Source organism: Lissotriton helveticus, chromosome 3_1 (assembly GCF_964261635.1).
Source record: "Lissotriton helveticus chromosome 3_1, aLisHel1.1, whole genome shotgun sequence".
Classification (NCBI taxonomy): domain Eukaryota; kingdom Metazoa; phylum Chordata; class Amphibia; order Caudata; family Salamandridae; genus Lissotriton; species Lissotriton helveticus.
Genome location: NC_136061.1, coordinates 50696263 through 50722897, shown reverse-complemented (window position 1 = coordinate 50722897; position 26635 = coordinate 50696263). Strand labels below are relative to the sequence as shown.

The 26635-nt window shown below is 45.5% G+C and overlaps 1 protein-coding gene across 2 annotated transcripts in view; it reads right to left on the bottom strand.

Moving 5' to 3' along the window:
- The window catches only part of LOC144824397 (solute carrier family 22 member 7-like), a 327454-nt gene that overhangs the window by 169572 nt on the left and 131247 nt on the right, over window positions 1-26635 (bottom strand). The window contains exon 1 of one of the 2 annotated variants that reach the window (XM_078683506.1): window positions 8693-8751. The exons of the other annotated variant lie outside the window; for it this stretch is intronic. The gene's annotated coding sequence lies outside the window, so the exon portion shown is untranslated. Of the gene's footprint in view, window positions 1-8692; window positions 8752-26635 lie in introns of those variants that run through there. 2 annotated transcript variants of the gene reach the window in all.

Here is a 26635-nt window from a genome sequence, read left to right as displayed (position 1 = left end):
GATCATTTTAAAACAGGATTTCTGTATCACAATATTTTTGTCTCAATATTCTTTTAGTGAACCCGTGATAGATTAGCATCCTTCAAATTTAAGATGACCGCCAACCCAGTGGTCATCTCTCTGCAAGGGTTTCAAAAAGTTTAGTGAACAGCTGCCACTGTTTTTGATGACTGTCTACAAAATTGTTAACATTTTTATTTTTCCAAAATACAAGTGTTTTTGAAAGACAAGAAATAATGAACTTATTTTCTGACCCTCATCACTAGGTTTTTCCTGGTGGTGAGGGATAGAAAAAAAGGGCATATATCAGCTCAAATAGGGAGGGTTGTGAACTGCCCTTCCCCAATGGTCCTACTCTATCAGTCTGTCAGTCTGCACATCTCTGTATGAGACAAGTGGACTGAGAGTTTGGCGGACAGTGTATTCCATCCTAAATTCTGTTGTTAGTCTTCCTCATCAATGTCCCTCTATTTATTTTTATTTTTTTTACACCAAAAATACTATGGTGATGCTTAACAATTTTTAAATCCATCATGCTGTCACTTCAACCCTTCTCCCAGCAGATTTTTATTAATGAAGGGAAATACCACCACCACACAACATACAGAACACATTAATTTTCAAGCCACCTCAACCCTCCTCATAAACCTTATTCACCATCTCCCGTAAGCCATTAAATTAATCAGCTTAGATGCTCCCTCATTCACCACATCCTCAAAATTATATGGTGACAGGATTCTCAACCTACACAAATACCAAAAACTGAATCCTGCAGTGCTGGCGGTGTTCAGCGTGGGGAGGAATTGAGGAGGTAATGAGTACGGCACCGCCATCCACATTACGACATACACTGAAGCTGCCTTGAAAAAGTTGGCAGAACGACAAGGAGGGAGCCCTAAACTTGGCCTCGGGCATCGTTGCCCATTCAGTAATGAGGCTGGGGGCACATGTTGTGTCCTCCCCCACGCCTGCACTGTTGTGCGTGCATTGTGTGCCATGCAAGACATGGTGCATGCCAGCAGTACCCGTATGACAGTGCAGGCACTGCTGGGCTGCTGCATTGGCTTCAGGCTCACTCAGTGAGACAAAGAACGCAGACAGTACAAGACCACGGCCGGCACACTATCGGCCCAACAGTACAGTTGTAATACAGCGGTCTTAAGACTGCCGGCATTGCCGTCTCGCGTCAAAGTCATAATTAGGACCTTAGACTCCTTTTCACGGGAAACATCCTTTACAACGCAACTTTTACCACGCAGTGCCTTTACGACGCAACTTTTACAACGCAAACCATTACAACGCATTGCGCTGGGGGGCGCTCTAGGATAGGGAATGTGTTTAATGTACTATCCAACACCTTCCCTACTATCCACGGGGACTGGAGTTGGAATAGTAAATTAAACTATTCACTATCCAGCACCCCTAAGCACTATGCGTTGTAAAGGCATGCGTTGTAAAAACTGCGTTGTAAAGGCATGCGTGGTAAAAGCATGCGTTGTAATGTCATACATCCCCTTTTCACCTAAGGATTTTGCCGCACCTGAATGATGGATTAGTGTGACATGTCCCTGTGGTATGAATTGTGAATGCTTTTATGCCAGTATTTCTTCATTTGTGGAAAATGTTATCATCGGAAGCTGTTTCGTTTCTTGGCGGTAAACACTCAGACTTCTCCTGAGCAATACTTGAGACTCTATGTCCTGTGAAACAACTCTTGAGCTATTTCATTCTTCATTACTTTACACATGACTACACTCACTTGCTTGAGCCTGATGGTCATTTTGGCATTAAAATATTGTCACTGGCGGCCAGCAACATGGCCGCATAGTTGCACTCCGCCGAGGTTCCGGCAGCCCATAGCCAATCCTCTTAATGAATCCTGTTCTTTCTTTACCATCGATCCATAAATCTGGCTTCCCTGGACTGGGGGAACCAAACAAGAAATGCTGGAGGTGCGTGAAAATGGCCCTGTGAACCCGGCACACCAAACAACGGGAAGGGGCGGAAGCATCAAAGATTAACAAAATGGCGACTTGCTGAGGAAGACGATTGGGCTGTTGGGTGAAGACGGGACTGGGGGCACCCTGAGGCCACAAGAGGCGGCATACCCCCTATCGGCATCCACAGCGCTGACCGTCCCAACCAGAGACACTCGGGGGACAAGCTACCACTAGAAGCAGAGCCCAAGATGAGAAAATGCCGGTGGCTGCAGGAAGCGGTGGCGAGACAAGCTACCTCTTCAGAAAGAGTAGTGAGCAGCATGAGAGAATAGATTCTGGAGGCTCCCGGGATGGAGGCAAAGGTGGAAACAGTGAGCCTGGGAGAAGACATCCCGGAGCAGAGTCCTGGGGGAAGCGGGTGAAGAAAGTAAACACATGCGCGAAAGCCAAGAGCAGAAAACTGCAGAGATCACCGGAACCGAGCCCACAAGGTTTCTGAGCGGCCTGGGCAGGTCTACGCCTTCCATTCCGGCCCCAGCTGAAGCCCCTTGGTGACACCCCGGGTGTACACGGCGTCCTGGCCAGCCACGGATGGTGCCGGAGGGGCTCCCTGTAGTGCAGAACACCAGGGAATATGAGGGGGGAGCGGATGGCACGTACCCGGGGTCCGAGGGCTTACCGCTTGAAAGAAAAAAGAGACGCAGGAGTGGGTCCAGACCACCACCCGGGAAAGATGGCCCAGGCATGCACAAAGAGTCAAGACCGGCCCCTGAGGCCTGGTGGACTAGGCCTCAAGGACCACCACATCAGGAGAGTGGAGATCGACTGTATCCGGATGCCTGGGAGGCCAGAAGGACCCACATGGTGCTGCCACAAGGTACGCTGGGAGGACAGGGTAAGTTCAGGGAAAGACAGGACCAACACTGTATATTCCAGCCACACCCAGGCCACTGCAATACCAAGGCAGAGTTGGGATCTTGGTTGAGAAGGACCCAAAGACTTATCCAGACAGCAATAGAGTGGAAAACCAGCTTTGTGATTAAATCCTTCCCCTTGACCCCTCTTTGCTCAAAGTAGCCCGTTGGTTGGTTGGGTGGCCATGGGCCCCCTGTGGTCCGCAGTGAGGTTCCAGGTGGAGAGAAAATAACCCTATTGTGAAGAAGGTATGCCAGAGCAAGGGGCCAGTGGGGGGCCAGATACAGAGAGACAGAGATGGGAGAAGGAAGAAGAGACGGAGGAGAGACCGGTGAGCGGCACTCCGGGGGTGTTACCCTTTCACGGTTGCCTGAACCTGAGTGAGTCCTGGGTCCTCAACAGCTGGCAGTCTAGAAACAGCTCCGCTATCCAACAAGACTTGAAAAGCCATCTGGAAACGTGAACATTGATCTGGAATAAGGAGAAGAAACATGGGGGGGTGAGAGTTAAGACACGTCTTACAGGAGAGGAGGCAGCCCCCAGCCCATGAGATGGCAAGAGACAAGGAGCCGAAACCGGTGAGTCAAGGGAAAATGGGCAGCTATATCAAATCCATGGGCCAGACGACCGGGGATGAAGGAAAGACCCCCAACGCCCACCGGACAATGCCACCATCCTGCAGGCAATTCAGTTGTCAAAAGAGGCCTTGGAGGGGAGGATAGCTAAGGTTCACTAGCGTAATGTGTCAGAAAGAGTCACCCCGGTGGAGCATCGCATATACGCAGTGGAGGACGCGTCTCACACCCAACGTAAAGAAGTCTCTGGCCTGACAAGTACTCTGAAGGAGGTGTCCTGTAAAGCAGATTATGCGGAAAATTAGGCGTGATGGAATAATTTCGTTTTTATGGGGTTCCCGGAGGGCTCAGAAGGAACAAACATTGGACTCTTCCTCACTGAATGGCTCAAGGCTTTCCTCCCAGCGCCCAATTCTCCTCCTGCTTTCTAATCAAATAGGCACACAGAGTGCCTGGGGTGAGACCACCATCGGGAGCACTTTCTCAGCCACTAATCACACACTTCCTAAATGTCCAAGACCGAGACCTGATACTCCGAGAAATTAGATGAATTAGGGAGGTCTGGTATGGCAACACCAAGATAATGGTCTTTCTGGACTACTCATGAGAAGTTCAGAGGCAAAGAAGGACCTTTGATTCAGTGATAGTCAAACTGAGACAACTCAACTTCCAGTACATGCTGCTCTTCTCAAGCAAAGCTCAAAATCCTGGTTCAGAGAAAATCAATATTCTTTCAGACACCTGAAGAGACCTGGACCTGGGTTGAGAGGCAGCCAAAAGGAGAGAACATTTCTGAAAAGCAGACAAAATTCAGAATTCAAAACGAGGTCATTTGAGTAGCCCGCTCAAGATCATAAAAAATAAACTGATCCTTGAAATAAAAATTTAAATTGCACATACATAGGAAGAATTGAAATTGCTGACAATGTTTTCAATCTATAACATACTGCCCAAAAGACTGATTTACAAAAGTAATCTACTGTTATGCACATTAGATTCTTCTGGTCCCAAAATTATTATACAGATACTCAGAGCCGTCAACTGAGCTGCAGCTTATAATTTTTATTTTATTTTGAAACAACCATGCACTCATTCATATGGTAAAATGTAATACAAGAAGAAAATGAGTATAAAGAATTCTATGCGTTTTTTAAATGTGCCCAAAAAAATGAGTTAAGGAATGTTGATAGCTTGTACAGCTCTAAATTTGGGATTTCTCATAATATCATGTGATTCAGAAAGCATTTTGCAAGATGTATTTGTTCTTGCGTGCTGTGGTTCACTTGGAAGCCAAAAATGGAGATACATTCATTTGATAACAAGAGTTCTATTATTATGTTTTACCCACATCCCAGAATAACAACTATACCCCATTTGTGTTGGTGGTGTATTCCCTGTGCCAGAAAAGGACCTAAAACACCACAAGGAAAATTAAGATCTTTCCTTCCAAATTCAATCATTCTTACAGTCTGGGTGGCTGTGGTAGGGAACCTTCCACTTATAGACATTTCTTAAAACTAGACACACAGGGTGCAGTGGAGTGAGTGAATCTCACAATTTTTCATACCCAAAATGTGAGCACATTTTTTAATTTGCAGAGTTCCATAAAATGCATATCAAACAACATTTGCAAAACTTCTGATGAAAACAGTCAACTAAATAATAAACTAATTATGTGCCTGGGCCCATCACGTGCAGCTGGAAAGGCCCCAAAAAGCAACAATAAACCATCGAGATTTTACTTTTCAAATTCCCTTCTTCTTAGATTGTGGGTAGCTGCATTACTTTTTGACTTTGCTTGGGAGGTGTCAATAGAAGCCTACCAACCTCAGATATTTCTGAACACTAGATACCCAGGAGAGTCTTGGTGCTGTGACTACAAAGATGTAAATTTGGGAAAAATCACATATTTTCCTCACATTTCTGTGAGGAAAGTTTCTGACTCTGCAGGGATCCACAAAATTCCTACCACCCAGCCCTTCTAAATTTCTCCCAATAAAAAAGGGCCTGATTGTGTGGGTGGGCTTACCCAGGCATGTCTTGTGTATCACCAGGTGGAAGCAGGGTGCATAGGCCTTCTAGGTGCAGAATTCAGGGTGCTATATTGGGACAAACTATTTGTTGTTGTTGGATAGAAGTGCAGCTATGAGACATGTTGAGCTGGATACAGAGACAGACAAACTAGGCCAGATGCAAAGACAGATTGAGCCTCTACAGCATCTGTAAGAGAGAGGGATGAGACACACTGATACAGACATAGAGCCACATGTATGATCGTTTTTAGCAGCAGTAAACGGGAAATTGGATATCTCGCGACCACCAGAAAGCGTTGTAGCATGTACCAAACCTATTTTGCAAGTCAGTAACCTGTCAACGAGTTGCAAAATAGGTTTTGCGAGTCGCTATTGGAAAGGGGCGTACCAAGGGTGTCCCTTCCTAATAGCGAGTCACAGGGGGATGTAAGATTGTTTTGCGACCGCAAATGCAGTTGCAAAACAATTGCAGTTACCACCAATTTCAAATTGGTGGTAAGTCAGTCTCAAACCCTTTTCCCTTTGTGATTGGCTGCGATGTTTTTTAAGAGTGGACCACTGCCGGCTCTTAAAAAATGAAACTTAAACGTTTCATTTTTATTTGTGATATGCTGCATTTAAAAAAAAAAAGGTTCCTTCATTGAAAAAGCAAACACAGACATTGTGGTCTGATGTCCCGAGCAGGCCACCATCCCTGTGTTATTGCCCATTCCCAATGGATTGCAAATTGTGACCTAGCTCATGAATATTGATAAGGCAGGTCAGTTGCAACCCCATTGGTAATTGCTAATGAATCTGTGACACATCCAGGAAGGAGGGACCAGTTTGATGCAGATGCCCTGTAGCACAAGAGGGTGGCCACAGCGTCTACCCGTCAAACCTATGGGGCTTATTTAAACAAAAATAGAGCAGAGAACAGTGTTTTCTTTATACCCAGAACAAATTAATCCAGACCATAATAAACCATGGAGACAGTGTTCTCCCTGACATGGGAAACAAAGGGGTCCCCCCATTCTATCGGTCCTGATGAAGCCGCCGACCCATTGAGGGCTCAGATATGCTGAAACGTGTAGACTTGTTTTCACTATGTGATGTGAGGGGTACAATAGAGATCCCAAATGCACATCCACTTTTCTTTTTTAACCTTACCCTTATCTAGGTTTTCAATAAAAAAAATCTAGATAAGAGGTGATTTTAAATTACTCATTCTGACTAATCTCTTCAATCAGAGAGATTTACTCCTGGTGGAGAAAAAAAGGCCCCATGATGATGCTACTAACGTCAGTGACAAAGCACATACCATTGACCGAAAATAGCTGTTGAGGGTCCCACAGATTTTTCCTAAGGGATTCCACCAGAACACACAATCTCACTCTCTTTTGATATTTTTTTTTAATATATACCTGGAAGCTGAGTGGGGTCTAGTTACCTGTGGCTTCTCCTTCACTCCTGTGATATTTATTGACACAGTAATACAGTTCATTTTGAAAGTCTGTCATTGCAATTGCAAATTAAAGCCTTGCAAAATTAAATGCTGGTACATCTGCCCCTTAGAGACAGAGCAGATTGAGTCAGACACGAAGCAGTGTCCTCTTAAGGGGGCCCTGGGCCAGACATATGCATGGGCCCCTGTAGAGAACAAGTTAGAATTCTAGTACCCATTTCCAGCTGGTAACAAGACAAAATATCGAATTCAAAATATAGAATTACCAAAATATCGAAGTCAAAATATAGAATGGACGAAATATTCAATGGACAGAATATAGTGGTGAAAAATATCGAATTGAAGGTAAGTAATGTAATATCGAATAGTAATTTTTACCCCTACGCTATCCAACGCTTTCCCTACTGTTGCACTTTCTGGATTGGAAATAGTATTTTTTACCCCTACGCTATCCAACGCTTTCCCTACTGTTGCACTCTCTGGAGTGGGAATAGTAATTTTTACCCCTACGCTATCCAACGCTTTCCCTACTGTTGCACTCACTGGAGTGGTAATAGTAAATGTTATATTTATTATTTCATTAATTTTAAATTACTTTTAAGACATCTAAAAAAAATCGATATTTTTGTACTTACCTGTTTGAAGATAGGAATTCGATATTTTTGCATTCTATATTTTTTCTTCGATATTTTGGTAATTCAATATTTGTGAATTCGATATTATGTCAGTGATCCTCAATGTACAATTTTATGTTAAAGTGTAAGAGGGTCACACAAAAACAGTTGAAATATGTCTTGCCTAAGACCCCAAAAATCCTTAAAATGACAGAGTGAAGAGAGACAGAGTCAGAGGGAGAAGGAGAGAGAGGTTTAGATAGAGAAATAAAATAGAGGCGAAACAGAAAGGAAATTAATTCACTTTGCTGAGGCCCCTCGGCAGCTGGGCCCCTGGGCAAGTGCCCACTTTGTGCATGCCTTAAAACGTCTCTGGCACAAACACAAACAGTGCCCTCGCAACATCCACTAAGGCAGACAGAAAGACAGACAGGCAGGCTAGCTCAGCGACAGAGACAGACTCACTCACACATATACTTATCTGCAAACTTTGACCATTCATGAGAAATACAGAGTGCTCACAATTCAGAAGATCTCAGATTAGACTAAGCAACATTTCTGTAAACTATCAAAAATTCTTTCCAGGCACAAAAGTACATCAGCTCTGCTTGTTTGAAAAAATCACTTCACTCGAATAGCGAAGGCATTTAAAAACAGAAAACTGCGAAAAGTATCACCTGTTCAAGAGACGCCTGAGGCTATCTCACATCCTTTTATTCTGACAAAAAGCCTCATTTAAGACACTGGTGAAGGTGCGCTGCTGTAAATTACCCAAGGTGCTGAATCATATATACTACGAGCACTCGTGCAAACAAAGACATTGCTTTCTTAGCCTAAAATAAACATTTCACTCTGATAAAAATGACATTAAAACCATATTTTGAAGAAAAAAAATTGCATTCATTCAAAGTAAGCCACAAGCCCCTTTAAGGTTGGTTACTTTAGCATTCGTTTTACTATAACACAAAACTGTTTACTCTTTAACACTGAAATAAAGGGGTTCCTTCAGACCCTGGGCTCCCCAGGAACAGTCGAGGGTGGGAATGTCACACACACACTTCTATCTGCAGCAAGGATTCAGAATTAATGGAAAACACCGCTCAAGGCTTAAAAGCTTAAATGCAAAAGCAGCAGGGCACTTTGGAAAAAGTTTAAAATCAGGTCTTACCACCACCGCCAGTTCCAGAATACTACTCAAGTGTAATAATGGTCGTAAGAGGCGTCTCATAGCCACACCCTCCTCAGAAGCACCCAGGGAGCAGCTGCAATTCTAAAAGTGATATATCCTGAAAAATGAATGACTTTTATTGTAATATACCAGTGACTGCATGTGACTTCTGCTGACTACCAAGAAAAAATGATTTGTATTGCATAACATTATTATATTTTAGCAAAATTATTTTTATCACCCATCTAGAATTGCATGCAAATCAACATGACAGTGAGCACATGTTTTAATGCTCAGTGATTAATAGATTTTATTTGAGTCAATGCTCACATGTATAAATTGTCTTTGTACATGCAACATGCATGAAATATACATTGTACCACCGAACATGCATAAAATGGACTTGGCATAGCCAATGCTAGTTATCAAAGATATACAAAAACACATATATTATGGTTGACTAAAATACAGGTTAGCAATATTCTGTTGAAATTTACATCACCCCTTTTCAATCTATGCAGCTGATGCTTCAGAAACACTTTTACAATAGCATCATTTTCACTTAAGTTCCGGATGGATTTTTAAAATTCTTTTAAAATCTGCCCCTCTAAAACTATGGTGCAAATGCAATAAACGCTGTGCCCCATAAGTAAATGACACAAATCTTGAGCCAGATTCACAGAACTAATTTACGACAAAATCCTAAACCTACTACTTTTGGTATCCACAGAAGGCATTTAGTAGTGGTAAAGTTAGGATTTTGTCTTAAGTTTGACTTAAGCCTGACTTAAGTATGTCTTAGGTCTGTCTTCAGTTTGTCTTAAGTTTGTCTTAAGTCTGTTTTAAGTTTGTCTTAAGTCTGTCTTAAGTCAAACTTAAGACAAAATCCTAACTTTACTACTACAAAATGCCTTCTGTGAATAAAAAAGTAGTAAGTTTAGGATTTTGTCTTAAGTTAATTCTGGGGCCTATTAGGATGGCCGACGGACTTGCGTCCGTCCGCCATCCCGGAGGTGGAGGGACCGTCCGTAGGGGCAGCGGCGGTCCCTCCGTGCGTCACATCTTGTATTTTTAACATTGCGGCGGGTGCTGCTTGAAGCAGCACCTTCCGCAATCTTAAAACTGCATGCAGTGTATTTGCATGCACAAAGCGGCAGGCCCCGCGCGGGGCCTGCCGCTTTGTGCAAGCAAATGCAGGGGGTACCATAGGTACCCCCCATGTGCACCCACACCCCCTCTCCACCCTGGGGGCCTGCAACGGGCCCCCAAGAAAAGACCGTATGCCTTTTCGTGGCAGCATTGCCGCCGAGAAAAGGCATGTCCCAAGGCTAATCCTAATATGGCTGGCGGTGTCTGATAGACACCGCCACCATATTAGAGCTTTTCCGCTGCGGTCTGAAGGCGACCACGGCGGGAAAGCAGCGGACGGTCTCCCCGTCCGCCGATGACCCCCCAGCCATCCTAATCTGGCAGGGGGGTCTTTACAAACACCTCAGAGGTGAATCCGCATCCTCCGGGCCGACGGTGGCTTCCGCCGGCCTGGAGGATGCGGATTCACCGCAATCATAATCGGCCCCTAAGTCCTGTCTAGTACAAAAGGTTTGGGGGGATGGGGTGAATGCAAGTGATGGACACCTGAGGTACATGAGTGTTTGTTGGCAGCATAGATGGCGTGTGAGATTGGTGGGTGCCTGGTAGTATACTGCCATGTAGGTGTGGTTGAGCACATTCAACTGCAAGTGCGTCTGAATGGGAAGCCATTGTATTCTCCAAAGAGGAGAAGTGTGATGTGTGTGCAGCAAGGTAGCTTGAGTGATAGTCATGCCCTGCTCTGAGTGATAGTTTCCACTTGTGTAGCAGCTGTGAAGGGATACTGAAGAGGAGTGCATTGTTGTACTACATTCTACATATGATGTGAGCGTGGGTTATGGTGTAGTTGGTGTCAGGAGGGAGCCATAAGCAGAAAAGTCTGTTATGTCAAAGCTGGAGGATGTGAAACAGGGAATAAGGTGAGATAGGTGTTCAGGAGGATGGGCAGGTTTTGGGGCTGGTTGGAGGGTGAGGTGTCTGGGCCTAGTCAAAGAGAATTTGAGCGATGTCTCCTCATTTATTTAGTTCTTCCAAAAAGATTTATGTTTGATTCTAATATTGAGTTTGGAAGAAAAGACAATTTGTTTGTGTGCTTTCTTTTTTTGTAACAGTCTTTATTTTTGAAACTGGTCATTTTACCTATCAGTGAAAGAATCAAATGTAGCCAACATAACAAATATGAGCTTGATATGTCCTGAGTCTCCACAGTTTATAAAATAATTAAACTAGACCTAAAACATGAAACTAAACCCTGCATCTTTAGACCAAAGGCCATAAAACTGAAAAAAGTAAAAGGAAGAAGAAATAATATTTTAGTGGCATCCCTAAAGAACAAAACTCAAGCAGAATAATGTTAGCCAGTCTTTCTTACTGCTAGCTTGTATAACAAAGTAAAATTTTATTGACCCCTTCAGTAAGAACAAAATGACTCTTTCACTTTCTTTTTCCTTTCTTTGAACGGCATTTAGTTTGTGGTTGTGCGGGTGTTTTTTCAGTGCTTATATGTTTTCACCGGTGAGGGCTATTTTTCTTTCAGTGGGGTTTTATCAGTTATTATAGGTTTAAACCTAAAACCCCACAGCCTAATTATATCCTTTTTTTGAAGTATTTGAAAACATTTTTAATATGCAAGCAGCCAACACGTGTTTCGCCCCAAATGGTCTATTGGACCAGGGCTTTCTCAAGGCTTAACATGTATTCATTGTGATAAAATGCAGTTTCCTTCGGATTGTACATAAAATATGTTCCATCAGTTTTCAAGCCAACGAGAAAAATAAACTGTAATTGTATTGACAGGGAAGCAGCAGTCGCGGCACAGCCCCTCGTTTTGAAATTCATGATATTCTGAGTCTAGTGATGCAGTCAACCAGGGTTAGTAGCTGTTACAGAATATGCTCACTATTATTTGGTGTGGTTCAGCATTACCCATAGGTCTCACATAGACATGTTTGTGAATTGCATGATATAACACATGAAGGTGGTGTAAGTATGTCCTGAGAGTCAATGTCTGGCCTGGGTGTTATCAGTGTGTGAGAGGAAGTTTAGTCCTGGGGTCACAATGATTATTGACCAAGAAGTCATATACAGCTATGAGTGAGTGAGGCTGAGTGAAGAGATTTGTGCATCTCTGCAGATCCACAACTTGGGTCATGACAAAATGGAGTGAGCTTCAATGGTGGCATATTTCCGAGAGTGACGGTGCCTATCGCTTTCAAGGATGGTACACAGTGTCTATTGTTCTGCACTTTGGAGATTACTGTGTATCCTAGAAAATTACAGGACTCCACACAAATAAGCACAGTATTGTGAAAACATGATCTGACAAATCCCTGCATTGTAGCAAGGCAGCTTGCTGTGGACAGTTGTATGGATGAGTGTCAAATATAACCCATAAGCCACTTGAATGCACAAAGTGCATGTATTGCATCAGAGCAAAGCAGATTGGCGTGGTGTACTGTGTGAAAGCCAGCGTGCAGGGATAAAGCCAACAGATGACAAAAAAACATTACTTTGTCTGGAGCTGCGGACTAAGCAATGGCTAGAGGCAATGCAGGCATGCTGGTGATATGGTGCAATGTTCTCAGCAGTGGTGTCAATAGGTGAACCTTACATCAATCTAGTCCTGTAAATATACAATCCACTAAGCAGCATGGTAAAAGGTACCCTTACTTGCACTCCCCTTTCAGGCAGGGCAGGCAAGCAAGCTGTGTAACTGCCTTGCAATGTGGGGTGTGCCTTGTCACACAGTGATTATGTGAACAATGTAAAGACATTGCCATGTGAAAGGCAACACCCGTGTAACTTGGCCTCTTTCGCTTGTAGTAAGACACGTTCAACACAACTATGTGTAGCACAAAGTGAATGAACGTAAAGCCCTTATGTCACCCAGTGTACTTATGTCAACATCTATCATAGACCATCATTAACATATTTTGAGGGAATTGCTGAGGGACAAAAAACAACCACGTCCAGCTGCCTGTCCTGGATGAGCAAAATGTTGGTGATGACATCCTGCCCCAATGGATGGTGACACCTTCCATCAACTACTGGGCCCATTCGAATGTCCGTCTACAGTAATGGCAAGGGATCACAGCATTGCAGGATCTCCAGAGAACCTGCCACCCACAGGACATTTAGTTATGTATTTTCATTTAGTTATTTGTTTACTATTTTTATAGAATGCTGTGTTTGCCCAAAGGCATCTTTCTGATAGGTTCTGCACAGAGGAGGTCACCATAAATGAGAGAGAATGCAGCTACATTAAACATTGGACTAGCCAAGTTTTTAGCTGTTTTAGAAAGATCTGCAATTTGTTTGAGTTCTCAAATGCTCAGGAAGCATGTACCAAAGCTTGAACGTTGAATGGACAAAGATTCTAACACCCTATGAAGCAGGGAAAATTCTCTGAACCCTAACTGTTCTGGAGGTAGAAGAGAGGGCATGCCCCATCTGCCAGTCCAAGCCATGCTGTGGATTCTGTGAACCCCAAGTGACTTCCAGCGGCGACTGGTGGGAGTCCAGCACCGGATGGTTGATGTGGTGTGGGCTGGGATGAAGACCATAGCGAGCAGCCTAGAGGGAATCTGTAGGTCCCTCTGTCCTAATAAAGATAAAGCTGAGGCAATTAAAGATACCTGCCCTTGGCTCCATAGGATGGATGAGTCACTGGCTGACATTGCTGGTGTCATGACGGAGAGGCAAGAACAAAAGGCCTCAATCTATGACACCAGTGAGGTGGACACCAGGCTGGAGACGATTATTAATATGGCATCTATGGAGCGCAAGTCGGACTCCCTACATAGCGACTTTGTTATATTGGACAAAGGTGTGCACAACTCATATGTGATATTCAAGTGTTTCAAAACAAATTACGATTGATTATATATGGGGGGCCAGAAGCCAATTTGCTTCTTTGGTAAAGGTGTGCACAACGTATGTGTACTGGAATCTGGCCCACCATATATAAGTTTCACAGTATAAGGTAAATACAAGAGAAGGTGTAGCACACAGAGCAAAATCTTAGGTCAAAAGCAGAGTACATTGCTTGAAATTTAGGAGTGCATGGTCTACTCACGAACTTTTAGAAAGTGGGCATTTCTCATCTCTTAGTTCTGTGTGCCTTGCAGCCTGCCTCCAATACACGTCTGGGGTGGTTGACAGCTACACTTTGTGCATTCCCTCTAGACAGCCACAAACACAGATAGGCTAGCTGTATCTCAGTTCCCATCTACAAACATCTCTCTCTTTAATGGTCCTTCCTGGGCAGAAAAGGATGGAAGGGCTGACACTTACACTTCAATAAGTAACAACCTGACGCAACCCAATGGGATGCGATCCACCCTTACTGATAGTCTGGAGCCTGGGCTGGGAAGAAAGGACAGTGTGCACTTCAAAGACTCTTCTTTGAACTCACCCCCACTTCAGAGGTACATTTGTGTATAAGTTCTGGGTCTCTAGCCTTACCAAAGTAGACACTTCTGGACCTGTGGCCACTCTGCCAGGAAGAAGAGGAACCACTTTGCTGCTGAAGTACTGCCCCTCTGCTGGATCTGCTGTTTGCTGGACTTCTGCCTTGTTGTGGTGCGCTGCTGGTGCTGCTGCTGCTCTCTCTCTCTCTCTGCCTGGGTGAGAAGGGCTGGGCTGACATCACTTGAACCCAGAGTGATCCCAAGCGCTTGCTGGCTTGCGTCCTGTTGCCTATGTCTCAGGGACACAAAAGATTTAGAACTCTCCTTTTCCAAACCTTGGGCGAGCCTTGTTGGTGAGTCTGTCCTGCCATGAGGTGCCAGCCCAGGCCTCGAAAGTTGGACACGGACATAGAGGACTGCTGCAGTGTTCTTGACGTATCGCCTGCTGTCGCTGGAATCGGAGCAGCGCATTTAATCCAGACCTGCCGCATTGCACTGGGACCCGCCACACTCCAGGACTCCACTCACGGCCCTTGTTGCATAGCCACTGCTGCAGTGGGGATCACCGAAACATCGCTCAGCTGCACCCCACCTCTGTCAGCGCAAACCTAGGATGAAGGTACTTTTGCTCAGCAGGCCTAAGTGGGTCCCTGTATCTAGCCAACGCTCTCTCGTTGTCAGACTGAAGTCTTGAATTTGTCCCAGTCCAGCATGATCAGTTAACCCTTTAAGCACTATTTGTTTCTAAGCGTTACTTTGACATTTATTCCTTCAAAATTCAATTCACAACTCCTACATATTGGCTTTTTGTTGCTTGTATCTTGTTTTATTTATAAAGTTATACTTTATCTTTCAACACTGAGCCTTTCTGTGGTGTTTCGCTCTTTACTGTGTAAGTGTTGCACAAATACTTTACATATTGCCTCTAATGTTAAGCCTGATTTCTCTGTGCCACGCTACCCAAGGGTGAGCACAGGATAATTTAGTCTGTGTAGTGACATACCCAGACTAGGATTTTCATTCATGCTTGGACAGAGTGTATACTCTACCAACCAGAAGCCCCATTTCTAATGGTGCGCTAGCTCATTAATATTCATCAGGTAGGTTGGATTGCACCGCACTCTGAATCAGAATTTAGCTACCTATTAGTACATAAGTTGGTTCATTAAATTCTTTACTGGTCACAAAATTAGTGGTCACAAACTGATCTTCAACCATCTGACCCAATTTTACTAATTAATACTCATGCCTTGTGCCCGATTAGTTCCGATTTAAGGAGATTTATCATTCCCACCAGGGGCTGGGCTTCTGTTGCTTCTAGATAGGATCTATATATAATTCACTGGTGTCTTAATATTCCCACCTGGGAATAGGCTTCTTTTCGCTCCTGGGTAGACTTCACACCGTGATTACTGGTGAATTATGAGTGGCATCAGAGGTTGATTTATGGCGCATGGGTAAACTCCATGTAGTGCTGAATGGGTTTGTGTGTATGTGTATGTATGTATGTATTTGAGCTTGTAAAGCGCACTGCTACCCGTCCATAGGTCTCCTGGTGCTGTATAACTCTGGGGAACCCGTCCTGGCTTTCCCTGTGGGATGGTCCCTGCTGGGAGTCCCCAAGGTGGAGCCAGGCATCCCCGGAATTGATGGGGCCGTTGTGGAGATTAGGCAAGCTAATGCCCAGAGTTGCCGAGTGGAACCCCTGATTAGAGTAAGCACCGAAGCGAGAATTATCGAGTCCACTGACCAAGGTCCACGACCCTGCCGCGTTGGGAATTGAACCCTGGTCCCGGGCCGACTTCTGCTCTCGGGTTTGCTGCCTCTAACCAGTGAGCCACACTACTCCACAGTGTGTCTGCTTGGTGGACTCTGTAGAGTGATTACTGTTTGCTTTCCAGTGCCATGAGAGCTGAGGCTTCTGAGGGGTCTCTACACAGTGTTCATTGGACGACCTGTATGGGTCTGGACGCTTACCCGTAATACAGGTACGGGTCTTCACTTTCCAAGGCACGCGCAACTTCTTTTGAAAGCCAAAATGTCACCACACACTGGAATATGTAGTAGGAAAGAGTGTTTTACTTTTTCTGTGGGTGGTGTAATGCCCTTCTGTCAACAGCCCCTACTTCATTGAGCCATTAGAGGAAGCTTTATTTTTGCCGGAGCCAGCGGGGGCACTGTTGACAAAAACCTTAAGGTTCGCCAGTCTCCAAACAAGACGGGCAGATCATTTCCTGTCCTCCAAACTCTAAATATTGGCCCAGAGTACATACTTACCTGACTACAAGGAAAGTCCTTTGGGTCCTCTTCAAAGTTAGAAAGGTGCCATACAAATAATAATAATAATACAATACAATACAATGCATGTGTAGCTTCAGTGCATACATCCTTAGTTTCTTAAATCTGTGAAATTGAATAGACCTTTCCTGGATTGTTGGATTGCTGTTCCTGTTTGCCTGTCCGTTTTTCTGGCCACTTCGCCACGCCTCGCGGCCCCCGCTTCGCGGGAGCCGCTCGTAGGCTAGAGACTTTGGTGGGGATCCTGCCCTTGGATTTCCGCACGTGCATTGGAGCACCAACGCGCTTTTAGTGCCATTACAGCTCGACACCAAGGCAAGAGGCGGGACTGCGAGGACCAGCGTGCTCAGCGGCGCTGATCGGCCGCAGCTGGTCCTCTTCCCGCCCCCTCCACCCGTTAAAACATCGCGGAGCGAGAGCTGCTTGGGTTCCTTCACAGACCTTTCCTGGATTGTTGGATTGCTGTTCCTGTTTGCCTGTCCGTTTTTCTGGCCACTTCGCCACGCCTCGCGGCCCCCGCTTCGCGGGAGCCGCTCGTAGGCTAGAGACTTTGGTGGGGATCCTGCCCTTGGATTTCCGCACGTGCATTGGAGCACCAACTCGCTTTTAGTGCCATTACAGCTCGACACCAAGGCAAGAGGCGGGACTGCGAGGACCAGCGTGCTCAGCGGCGCTGATCGGCCGCAGCTGGTCCTCTTCCCGCCCACTCCACCAGTCCTTCTCCTTGATAATCAGTGACAGTAACGCGCACGCGGGACGCGAGCGGGGCAAAGGCCGGGGCTAAGACCGGGCAAAGAGCGGGCCGTTTGAGGCCGTTAGGTCTAAGAGGTCTAAGAGGTCTGGGCTGGGCCACGTCATTTGGGTCTACGGCTGTCCAATTTCATGTGAGCTAACTTTTATTTCATCTGTGGTTTAGCTCCTCACTGTTTATAATGTGTACACGAGCCACACGCAGCAAAACTGCTAGGGGACTCAGTAGACCTAGTGGGACCCTGGATGACTTTTTAACAAAGACTAATCTGGCCATAGACGCCGAAATTAATAAAATGCAACACAGGGTCTCCCTCGAACTTGATGCTGCCCGTAAACTGTCTCTAAGCATTGCCTCTTCAAAAAAATCATCACTAGGCAACCTTGCTCTAGCTCTTACCCCTGAGCGTACAACAGGCCCTCGCCCCCTGCTTACACTGGCAGAAATACATCACTGCCCATCTCTGCCTCCATGTGACCAAGTGAAGGATTTTTCACCTAAACCTCCGGGGGAGGTTGCGCTACCCAATCCTGTGGTTGGTGTAAGCTTACAGGCAAAGGGTAAATCGCCTAGGGCTGCTACAAAGGCTTACAATACTGTTAAAAAAATGGCGCTCCAGCAAAAGAAGAGCTTGGCTAGGTCTGCATTCGCCCGCAAAAAGGCTAAAATTGCGAGAGCCCAGTTTTTTAATTGCCGACGCAAATTAGGCGCCTCTGTCCCTGGGGAATCGAATGACAAAACCTACATAGATCTGCCTGTTAGTGCTACTACCCATGTCTTGGAGGGAGCCGTGAATGTTCAACAGGTTAAATCTCTTCCTGGCTCGAGTACAAACTGTTTGGGATACACTTAAGAAGTTACTCACCCCCTTGGAACTCAAACTTTCCAGAATGGAAAACCATCTGCTTGAGATGGACAGGACAATCGTTACATTGGCCAGTCTTAGTCTCAAGCAGATGGAAGCTGGATTTTCACAGGGGGAGGTTTTACCCTCACAACCTTTAGATTTAGAAGTAGATGCACCTGTTGCTCCTTCTCTGGGACCCAAACCTGTACCTAAACCTCGCACAAAAATAGGGAATAACATCGTCCCCATCCCAAATCTTAGGGCTTGCCTCCCGAAGGAGTCCTCAGTGCCACCCAAACCAAAGATCACTGCCTCTCGTGCTGGGGCTGATTTACATCCCCAGCAGAATACTGCACGTTCAAAACCTGTGCCATTAGCTGATCGGCAACTCAACCAGTCATCCCTCAATACCCAGCCACCTCTTGAACTTAGTAGACCCAACTTCCGTGGTGGCTATATTGACCTACCACCGGAAGCTAGTCCATATGCCATTGTATTGGCTGGTGTACCAACTCTTGACCCACTAGCAAAAGAGGACCATTGGTCCCTTAAAAACAAGGTAACACACTGGCTAAATACAAATAGACAGCTCCCAAGTCACCAAAGAAGCCGGGTTCTAATGGTGCGAAGAGTACCTTGGGTCGGACCGAGCCACAAATCCATCATGGGCGACTGTATAGTGGTAACCTTTGCTGACCCCCGTACTGCACAACACCTCTGTTCATGGGCCTCTTGTGAAGATGACCAGACAGTTGTTGTTAGACCCCTCACTTTTTTCTACCCTCCCAGAAACCAGCATAGGATGGGTGGGACTTGGAAAACAATTCATAAGCCCATGAACAGGGGCTTTAGGAAGGGGGGACCAAGTCAGAGTGCCTGGTGGCAGGGTGTCCCTACGTCTAATATGTTCGGCTGCCTAGAGGAGGTTGACTGACTCGGGGGGTAAACATAAAAAGGGAGCTGGCAGACCCTATTATGTACACCACGAAAGGTTCTAGTGTGGTTTGTCCAACGTTGCCATTAGATCAACAAATAATAATTGTCAATGCCCACAATCCCCTCCCGGCTGAGGTAGGAATTTTAGCTCAGCATGTATCCCCTTGCACTAGCCCCCCTGCTAACCAAATCAAAATAGCATCCTGGAATATAGCGGGTTTACGGGGTCGCCTGGACAACGATGATTGGGCAGATTACATCTCATCCCATGATATCATCTTTTTCCAGGAAACCTGGTCAGTTGCCCCACTGTTTAGACTAGGCTATCTAAACTTTTATAAACCGGCAATACAGGGCATGAAGGGCAGGGCCTCGGGTGGTCTCTCCATATGGATAAAAAACAGCTTGGGATTCAACGCAAGAGAAATAGTGGGGATGAATCCTGATCTTCTTTGTATATCCTTAAGTAAGGATAACTGTAAAGATATAATCCTTATTAATATCTATGCCAGAGGATGCCAGGGCGGAAAGAAACAACCGATCCTTAACGATCTAGAAGCCTTTCTGAATGAGCACAAAAGCGACCAGCTCACTATAGTGGCTGGCGACTTGAACTGCTCATTTGAGCCCATCCTGAACCTTGCTGAGGATGTTGGCTTAGAAGAAGATTCCACATGGAATATCCCCCCGCTAGCAATTACCAAGGGTGTCAGGGGAACTGTGGCTGCTTTTAATTGGCTTGGGCTTTGCTTGGAATGGGGGCTCCGAGCAGTGAATGGCCGTAGTTTATCTGATAAGGAGGGGAAGCCAACCTTTGACAATGGGTCCTGCGCAAGCCGCATTGACTATATACTAATCAATATCGAATCTTGGGCAGCTGTAATTGATATGACTATTGATACAAGGCCGGAGAGTGATCACAATCCTCTCTCACTTGTACTCAAGGTCCTAGGGATAGGGCCACCCCAGGTGGAATCTGATTGTATTACATCTGACCTCGTCTTGTGTGATAACAGAAGACGGGTCAAATGGTCAAGAAAGAAAAAAAAAGAATAGACCAACAGGTCCTGAAGAGCCTTTTTTTCATCCACCTATTCATAAACACTGCTTCTGCCACCCCTTTGTGTCTTCTCACTCATTCCCTCTTCCGCCATTTATGTCTCGTGTTCTCTCTCTCCTACTTTCTCACCCTTACTCCCTTTTCCCTTTCTTCATCTGCCTTTTCTTGTGTTCCCAGTCTCCCCTTGTGTTATATCTTTTCTTATTTCTAGACTATCTTGTGTTTCCACATATCTCAGGTCCCCCATCTCCCTCTCACAGTCTTGCAGTAACTATTCCCTCCATTATAGTTAGAATTTTGTTCCAATCTTAAGCATGTGTCCTAAGTAGTTTTGTACTGAAAATGGATCCTTCCAGTATAAAAACTATGCTTTAAGACTTTTCCCTCTTTTGTATGCGTGTTATCAAGTGCGGCACATATTTAAAGTCAGAAACCTAAGGAGAAATTAAACCATTTCTCCTCGTTATGCCTGCCTCAAGGAGGCATAAGGTTTTGGAGCAAATCCCTGTTACGAATGATATAAAGGTATTTCCACCAAAATCCATGCCTGGTTGCATGGGAATGCCCAAGCATCACCCATTGAATGCCCGCTTGATGCATAGCACACATTTGTGTTACTTTGGTATATTTTCCACAGGATATCCTTGTTTGAGTTGAATAGTATACCCCAGCCCATCACTTTGCACTGGGTTGGCATCACAAATGCAATACACACTTGGTGAGAAGCAGTGGAACATCTGGGCCAGAACTTCTAGTGGTTAGGGCATACTGGCATGCAGATAGTTAAAGGTGCCTCTACCACAGGGGGACAGGCTACATCTAGCAGTGTAACTGACCTGTGCGAGATTACTTCCATGTAGTCCCCTTATTGGTTAAAAGTAACCCTGGGCGAAGCATTATGCTACGCTCACGTAGTTTGCGAAGTTTGCGCAACTTCGCACTACGCAAACTGCACGGAGCACAGTGCAAACATGCGTAGCGCAGCGTAGCGTATTGCAGCGGTCATTTTTTGCTTGCTCGCGGTCCCCAACATCAAGTTGGCGACCGCGAGCAAGCAAAATGACTTCCTCGCAAGACTTTTTCCTTGTTCGCGATCAGCAAAATCAAGTTGCCAATCGCGAGCATGGAAAATAAACCTACCGGCGAGATTTCCAACACGGGGAGGTCAGGTTTCTCAATGCAAGTGGTCGAGCATGCTCGCGGACGCTCGCGATGAGAAACTGCCAGTCCGCGTTGAGAAAGCTGCAGCTCGAGTAAAAATCTACTTGAGCGGCAGAAAAGCACAGGTCGCACTGTGCAAGATGCTGTTTTCAATGAATGCACAGTGTCGGATGCTTGTCCGCACTGTACAATCATTGAAAACGACATCTTGCACAGTGCCAACATGCTACTACGCAGTTCGGGTAGTGCTAAGTGTAGCTCGCGTAGTGCGAAGTGCACTTCGCGTAGCTACGCGTAACGCTACTTCGTGAACCACGCCCACCACTAGTTAAAAGGCCCTTTAGAATTTATCACCAATGGCATTTCCACCTGCCTTTCTGCATGTATTCTTAAATTGTGCATGCTATTTATTGCATGTGTGAAAAAGTACTGGCTAGACAGCAAATTATTAAGCGTCGTTTGCTGTATTGCTGAGATGTTAGTGTCTAGCCTGAGTAGGATTTAAACTACTCCACCTCATTATCTTGAGAGTCAAGGGCTAAAAAGGGGTAATTGGTTCCCAGTGGGGTGTCTGCAACAAGGAGGTCCCAGAATATTAGTGCCAAAAGACCTCATTTGTTACAGCTGGAGGCAAGTGCCCTATGGTATGCTTGTACCCGGATTTCTTACGAGCTTCAATGAAGCAGATATATGCTAAAACAGAACCACAGATGGTGCATTGTGATATAGGTGGCTTTCTACCACATTTGTAGAAATAGAAGCACAGGGTTGTGTCAATACCTTTCATCTAGTGGGTCAGTGTCCAGATTTCAGTTTGACTGAGTATTGCGATGACTTCTTCTTTTTCTCTGAGGCAGTGGGACGTCACCGTTTTCAACTATGCGGACAACCTGCAACTCATCTTTTCTCTCAACTCCCCTTCCGCTATCCCCAACTTCCAGGCAGTCATGTCCCACATTCTCCAGTGGATGGGCCAAAATCAGCTAAAATTAAACCCTGGTAAGACGGAGCTCCTCCTTCCCGGCAGGAGTGCCACCCTCTGGGGGCCACACTTCTGGCCGGCGGAACTTGGCCCCTCTCCCATCCCCGTGGCCTCGGTGAAGAGTCTGGGGGTCACCATTGACTCCGGTCTATCCCTTGGGCCTCAGGTGGGGACGGTGGTCTCCTCCTGTATTTACCAGCTGCGCAGGATTAGGAAAGTGGCTCACCTCCTTACACCTGATGCCCTCCTGCAAGTCATCATGGCCCTCGTCCTCTCCCGCTTAGATTTTTCAAACGCGATCTATCACGGTCTGCCTAAAACATCTTTGGCCAGACTGCAAGCTGTTCAAAATCAAGCGGCGAGACTGGCCTTTGGGATTTCGAAGTGGCAATCTGCCTGGCCCCTCCTTTCCAAACTGCACTGGCTCCCTGTCACTTCAAGGGCTGCCTTTAAGATCGGCTGCCTCACCTTCAAGTCGCTAGCTGGGCCTTGTCCCGCCTTCCTGAAATCTCTTATCAGGCCTTATGACCCACCCCGGAATCTGAGATCCTCCCATCTTCACCTCTTGACCATTCCCTCTTTCCAACTTTGCAGATCTGGAGGCCGAAGATTTGCATATTTGGCCCCCAAACTTTGGAACTCTCTCCCTCTCTCCCTTAAAACCTCCAACTCTCTGATTCTTTTTCGTAAATCTTTAAAAACCTGGCTGTTCCCCCAATCTAGTTAAGTCCCCCTGTCCCCTCTGCATCCAACCAGCGCCAGGAAACCCACGGTGTCAGTGCGCTCTATAAGCACCCCTTACAATACAATACAATACAAGAATAAGCAGGAGTAAAGTGTAGGGTAAGAGAAGGAAAGGTGCACCAGACTAGAAGTGAGGGAAGGGCAGCATGCAGGTGAATGTACCGAAGGGGAGATAGAGGGTTGAGAGAAGTAAACAGAAGGTAAGTGGTCATAGGAAGTAAAATGATAAGAAGACTTACACAGAGCAGAGAGACTCAGAGAGAAAAGTAGACTTGGTAAAAGTGAGTAAAGAATTAAAAGACAACAGGAGAAAGAGAACAATTGAGTGACTGGAAAAAAGTGGGTAGATGTGAGTGGAAAAATGAAAGTATGGAAGACAGAATCCTGTATGTAGATAATTACAAAAGGCTAGTATTGCTCATGGATGTATCACAGAGGACTAGGTCATGAATCTCTTTTGTGAGTAGTTCTGCTTTACATTTGACTTAATGTGGACAGGTTGGAAGATTTTGATCCATGCATTTAGTGATCCTGATCCTTTAAATCTTTTAATCCTCTATTTTTCCCAGTGATTTATCAACCTCTGTGGGGTGACAATGATGGCTCAAACAAAGGCATATATTGTGTCATGTAGCTGAACATGTTTGAGTTGGGACAGAAAATAGGCCAGGGCACCATATTAATAGTGGCTTCCATTAGTGGATTAGATACCTACAAAAGGGGCTCAGGTTTGCAAATGTAGGCAGGTTTGAAGTGGTAAAGACACAGGGGCAGATTTATGTTGGTCATGCGCCACGTTTGCGTCACGCAACGGTGGCGTAAACGTGGCGCATCCCTACGACCCATTTACAACGTGACGCATCTAGGCAGATGCGTCACGTTGTAAAGCCCTGCGCCATATGTGGGCGTTCCGGCGCAGGGTGGGCGTTCCGGGGCATCTGCGCCTCGCAAAAGTGGCTGAGCGAAATCTATAAGATTTCACTCAGTCACTTTCAGGCCAATGCTGCGTCAAAACCCTGCGCCTGCTTGAAGCAGGCGTAAGGCTTGACGCAGCATTAACAAGATAGGGCACCCCCGAGCATTGCTGGAGCTGCGTCGCGCTTGCGACGCAACTCCAGCAATGCGCCACCTTTACGGCACAGATGCGTCACGCATCTGTGCCGTTTTTGCCCCATCGTGCACCGCATTGTAAATGCGGCGCACCATGGGTGGCGGAGCTGCGGCGCAAAATAACTGGCGCATCCCTGGGGATGCGCCAGTTATCATAAATCTGCCCCACATTGTATATGTGTTTTGCAAGGTGAAGGCTGCATGGATTTCAGCTTGCTGCATGCAATGTTTGATTTAGTAGTAAAGCATGCTTCACTGACATGCTGACTTACCCTGAAGTGACACATTAACACTTTATATAAGGTTCATAAGTTGACATTCATTCCACTGAGTGGAATCCTTGGATGGTCAGCTAGAACTTAGGATGGACAATGACTTCTTTATGCTTCCTCATCATCTGACTCCCACTGGGCATTGCTCCACCACACTGTTTATTTGGCACACGCTCCCCTTCTTCTATGGACTATGCCTTCAGCCCTTCCTGTCATCCATTGTACACACCACACAGCAAATCTAATTCATTGCAATGTATGACTGCATCAATTCACATATTTTTGCTCAGTTTCTTTTGTTTCAATTGATTTTGAGTCAGTCATATAAAATCCGACTCTAGAGTGTCCCGCAGTGAGTACAATTTTCAGAGGACAAAAAAACAAAGCACACGGAAGATCCTATTCGTATAAAATAAATTTATCTGATTTGAGCATATTAATTTTGAGAAGGGTAGAGTTGAACAAAATAAATATCAGCAAATAACGTTATGAACAGACGTACAAATGAATTTAGACATACATGTCATAACCTGCATCAGCTCCTAAACAAATAGTAAGCAAATGTTAACCAAATATGAAAAAATATTGCTAAGGGAGCTAGGTTTTCTTGGAGTTGACGGGACTGTCGATGTTTCGGTCTGTGTAGCCTCATTCCATTAGACTATCCTCAGGACAATTGTTTTTTGCAAGATATAAAAACCTTCTATCAACTTCGCTGAGTGATAACAAGTAACCTCAAGTTGGAGTAGCAATTTAATAACCACGTTCAAATCACTTATGGTATGAAACGACCAATTTAACAGTTCTGGTGAAGCCAACAGCAGGTCTTGCTTTATTCTTCAGAGGTACGATAAAGCCAAGATTAATTTGGTAACGTAGTTTAAACCGCGGTAGAAACTGGCGAGGTAGCGTCCAGGTATTGATTGAGGCAGCAACTGGCGGAATAACGTCCAGGCTACTAGTAATGAATCAGCTTTTACATGAATACCTTGTGTTGTGTTGGAAGCAAAGATAATTGAGGCTAACAATATCTGCCCAAGGATTTGAGGATTGTGCGCTCATCTAAATAACAATCTAGTATTAATGAGGGAATCTTAGGAATCTTTTTGTTAGGTCTGGCTTGACAATGCATCTGTGCCGCACATTGTGATCACCCTAAAAAGGGGTCAGTGTATGGGCACTTGAATAGGCCGGTGTTGGGTAAAGTTTAATTAAAAGTTAAAGGCATTGGGAAAGGTCAAGCCAGAGTTGTAAGGTTTGAGTTGTTTACTGTGAAATGCTATGACAAAGCCAGTAGGCTTGAAGTACATTTTGTTGAAAGCCTGCATTAAAGACAATAGGCTTTTAAGGATGGATTGTTATTACACTGCCCTAAAGCCTGTAGGCAGGTATTTTGTTACAGGGAATCTCACAGGCTCTGGAGTTGGTCATCCACTCATACATATTGGGAGCATAGAAAGTATGCATTATAATAATCCTTGTTAGGGTGTCTCAGGAGAGATAGCAGTTTGTGTTGCCAACTATCATTTTCTCGTCATTCGTATTTTGTGACTTTGTCAAATGGTTGTCTTGTGGAAAGCTTATGCCCAGTACAATGGGCTTGAGTTGGTTATCATGGAAAGCCAAAGGCTATATGCCTGATTGTTTATTATGAAACGTTATGAAAAAGTCAGTAGGCCTGATGTATTGATTGTAGGCACATGGGCACCTAGCTTGCTACTTGCCAGTTGCCTCGAGTTTCTGCTTGCTCCAACTTGATCAAGTTGCCAACATTTGACCAAGTGATACCGCGGCTGCCTGGGTTTTCCTGTCTTGGTTTTTCCGACTCACTGTTCTTAACATCAATAGAAGCCCCGCCCACAGCTGGGCCCACTTAATGTAGGCTGCAGCATGAAATCATCAGTAGGCACCTGGACACCTAGCTTGACACATGCCAGTGGCTTCCAGTTCCTGCTTGTTCCAGCCTGATCCTGTTGCTGTCTTTTGACCAAGTGACACCACCACTGCCAAGGTTTCTCCATCTGGGCTTTTCCTGATCACCATCCTTCCTGCCAACAGAAGCCCCCCCCCCCCACCCAACAACCTACTTAACTCATCACGCAGCAAAACTGCACCATTCCTGGACTGCGCCGAGACCCCAAAACACTGGCTCCATGAGCATCTAAAGCAACACCAAAAGCACATCCGCCACTGGAGCCAATGAATGCTGCCACTCCTCCTCCACCATCCTCCACAACCACAACAACACACACCGGCAAACACGGTGCTGCCGCGCATCCCCCATTAC